Source organism: Anolis carolinensis, chromosome 2, assembly GCF_035594765.1.
Source record: "Anolis carolinensis isolate JA03-04 chromosome 2, rAnoCar3.1.pri, whole genome shotgun sequence".
Lineage (NCBI taxonomy): Eukaryota > Metazoa > Chordata > Lepidosauria > Squamata > Dactyloidae > Anolis > Anolis carolinensis.
Window position 1 is genome coordinate 181,235,937 of NC_085842.1, and position 4,058 is coordinate 181,239,994.

Here is a 4,058-nt window from a genome sequence, read left to right on the forward strand (position 1 = left end):
CACTGTGGCCAAATCAGGCTTCCAAAGGTATGGGCGTAATTGGTGCACAAGTTTTAATTGTGCAAAAGCTCCCCTAGCCACTGCCAAGACTTGGGGTTCCAGGCTCAATGATGAATCTAGGATCACTCCCAAGCTGCGAGATATTCGTTTGGTTTTAATTTTAATGCTGACTTACCTAGTTTCACATTTTTAAAACCAATCCATGAACCAAAATATGATTCTCTTAGAAAACTGATATTTCTCTGAAGTTCACAAGGAAGTGTTCCAGTTTTTTTTTAAAAAAAAATCCATACAGGAGTAAGTATCAGTAAAAGGCATATACACAAAGGTATATATTGGTTTAAATAATATTTGATGTTACACACTGGGAAAACTGCTTGCACAAATGTGTAAATCTGGCCAAATTGTGACCAAAATGAAAACAAATATTTCATATAACTCTCAACATTCGGAATGAGGCCAGCTTAAGTCTAGGGCAGAGAAGTTCAGGGAAAGGGAATGCAAAGATGAGAAAGTGAGAAAAACAAAAACTGACAGATGTGACTCTAGAAAGGTAAAGGTTTTCCCCTGACGTTAAGTCCAGTCGTGACCGACTCTGGGGTGTGGTGCTCATCTCTCCGGCGTTGTATGTAGACACCTCTAAGGTCATGTGGCCGGCATGACTGCATAGAGCACCGTTACCTTCCCGTCGGAGCGGTAGCTATTGATCTACTCACATTGGCACGATTTCGAACTGCTAGGTTGGCAGGAGCTGCAGCTAACAGCGGCCGCTCCCGCCGCTCCTGGAGCTTGAACCTGGGACCTTTTGGTCTGCAGTTCAGTGCTTTAACGCACTTTGCCACCCGGGCTCCTTTCTCTAGAAACCAGAGGCTAAAACAAAGCTTTGCTCTTTAATCTTTGGGTTGATGCTATATAGGCTTCCTATTTTGACCGGAAGGGGGCATCTTTCCTCCATATGAAGGCCTCCCGCCAGTTCCCTGTAACAGCAGATCATTGGCCTCTGGCAGAGGTGCCTTGTTTAAACAGAAGCTCAAACAGCCCTCTCCTCCCTCCCCCAGTGCCTGGCACAGAGTCCGCCTTAAAGCACAGAAAACGCTTTCAGAGAGCCTTGCATCTGGGCCAGGCAGGGCATGATCCTTAGTACAAGGCAAGAAAAACATTGGCTTTCACTAGCAGAGAGAAAACAAGCTAGAAGGTAGAGATCTGTCCGCCTTCACAGTGCAAAAAAATGTGAAGAAATGCATTACAAAAAGAGAAGGGGATTCTATTTTATTCCATTTATAGTAACAGACAACTGGGAAAGAAAAAAGAAAAGTATCCTTTATATCAGACTTGTCCAACATGTGGACCATTGGCCGCATGTGACCCTGGTATGCATATGAATGTACCCCAACACATAATGATAAATTTACTTAACAGATTTTTTTAAAAATTGGTAACTCAATTGCAAGGATCTTGAGGGTGAACTTTCTAGATGACAATGGAATGGGCTGGAATAATCAGAGTACGGTACAACTGCAGTATTGAAGTATCATGCTTAACTCGCAAAATAATTGTCAACAGTTCATCCAGAACCCGTTCAACAATTTTAAAGGATCCTCCAAATGGGGCGGCACATAATTAGGATTATTATGTGAGGACTTTTTTGCTTATCTATGGTGGCAGATATCTTTTTTTTTTTGTCAGGAGCAACTTGAGTCGCTCCTGGAGTGAGAGAATTGGCCGTCTGCAAGGACGTTGCCCAGGGGAGGCCTGGATGTTTTGATGTTTTTTCCATCCTTGTGGGAGGCTTCTCTCATGTCCCCGCATGGAGCTGGAGCTGATAGAGGGAGCTCATCTGCACTCTCCCCAGGTGGGATTCGAGCCTGGCAGCTTTCAGGTCAGCAACCCAACCTTCAAGTCACGAGGCTTTAGTCCACTACGCCATCGGGGGCTCCGGCAGATATCATGAAAATAATGCACAGACTTCTTTTTGCCCATCAGTTATCATTAGTGTTAGCATATTTTGTGTGTGGCCCAAGAAAATTCTTCTTGTTCCTCCAAGATGGCTCAGGAAAGCCTTAAGGTTGGACGCTCCTGCTTTAAATAAAGAAATACAGACCACACTAAAAATAGTTTAATCTTTACATCAGGGGTGTGGAAAGTGTGGCTCTTGAGCCAAAGCCCAAAGGCCATTCTTGTGGCTCCCAGGGTCCTTTTTATTTTTTGCTCCCAAATGCATAACACATGCACCCTTCCCACACACAGCCCCAGTCGTTCTAGGCATACAGGAAGGATTTCTTTAACAAAATTGCATTGAAATTGATTTGCAGGTAATAGCCCTACATGGAGCCGCGGTGGCGCAATGGGTTAAAGCCTTGTGCTGAACTGCTGACCTGAAGGTTGGGATGATGACCTGAAGGATGCCAGTTCCAATTCACAAGGCGAGATGAGCTCCTGTCTGTCAGCTCTAGCTTGCCGGGACATGAGAGAAGCCTCCCAGCAACACATCCAGGCGTCCCCTGGGCAACGTCTCTGTAAACTGCCAATTCTCACACCAGAAGCAACTTGCAGTATGTTCCCAAGTTGCTTCTAACACGATAAATAGCCCTACATGATTTCCAGGTAAGTCAATGAAACTCCCTAACCCCTGACAATTCCTCATCCCTGCTTTGAATAAAGAATATAAATTTCATAAAATGTGAGAGAGGAAGAAAAAGATGTTGTGCATCTAAAATGTTCTTTGCTAAAAAAAAAACGGCAAATTTTTCAAATATGAAATAAGATTTAACCCTTTTAAAGAAAAAAAAAGAAATAGCAAAAGACAACTTAGTAGAAATATAGATTACTTGTATATCTCCAACTTTATTTAACAATGGAGCATGTCCCACCTTAACACACAGAGTTTTTTTGGCATGAGGTGTTAAAAATTTTTTAATGTAAAGTATACCATGAAGCCATTTCTTTGACTGAGGCAGTAGTTGTATCATTTTGCTGTTTATGTAAACAAAATATTTCTTAGAATTTTTTTTTAGAATGGAAAACAATTACCAAGGACAGGAAAGAAATCCTTATCTGTATAAGATCTGTAGAAGAAAAGTGGACACATATTATATTCGAAGAATAAATATAATTCATGAATCTAGTTCAAAATAATGAGTGCATGTATCTCTTTCAAAGTATCATATATTAGCATTTTCCAACTATATTTGAATGCAAGTTAAGAATCCGTTATTCAAAATTCCAAAATACTTCCTTAATTCAAAACCTGTTTACAGAGGTAGTTTAAATATCAACACCCCGGCTTTTTGATAGCTCATTTACACAAACTTTGTTTCATGCACGAAATTATTAATGATATTGTACAAAGTTATTCTCAGGCTAAATGTATAAGGTGTACACAAATCATAAATGAATTCCCTATTTAAATTTGAGTCCCATTTCCAAGGTATTTTATTATGAAGACATATCAAAATACAGGTATTCCAAAATGAAAAGCAAAACAAAATAAAACAGGTATTCCAAAATGGTTCTATGCATTTCAGATAAGGAATACTCAATCTGTAGATTCAAGATGAATTCAAAGGTAAACCCCCTCTGAACAAATTTTGCCAAGAAAACCCTGTGAAAGGTTCACCTTAAGGTTGCCATAAGCTGGAAATGGCTTGAAGATCATTTATAAGGATACAACTGGAGCCTCCAGTGGCCTAGGGGATAAAAGCCTTGTGACTTGAAGGTTGGGTTGCTGACCTGAAGGCTGCCAGGTTCGAATCGCACCCGGGGAGAGCGTGGATGAGCTCCCTCTATCAGCTCCAGCTCCATGCGGGGACATGAGAGAAGCCTCCCACAAAGATGGTAAAAACATCCGGGCATCCCCTGGGCAACATCCTTGCAGACGGCCAATTCTCTCACTCCAGAAGCAACTTCGGTTGCTCCTGACACAAAAAAAAAAGAAAGAAAAAAAGAAAAAAGGATACAACTTGCATTTAGAAAACTGTTGGTTGCCATTCTAAGTAAATGAAAACAATTAAACCACCATTTTTAAGCAGGGAAAAATGAAATAAAAAGAAGACAAGTGA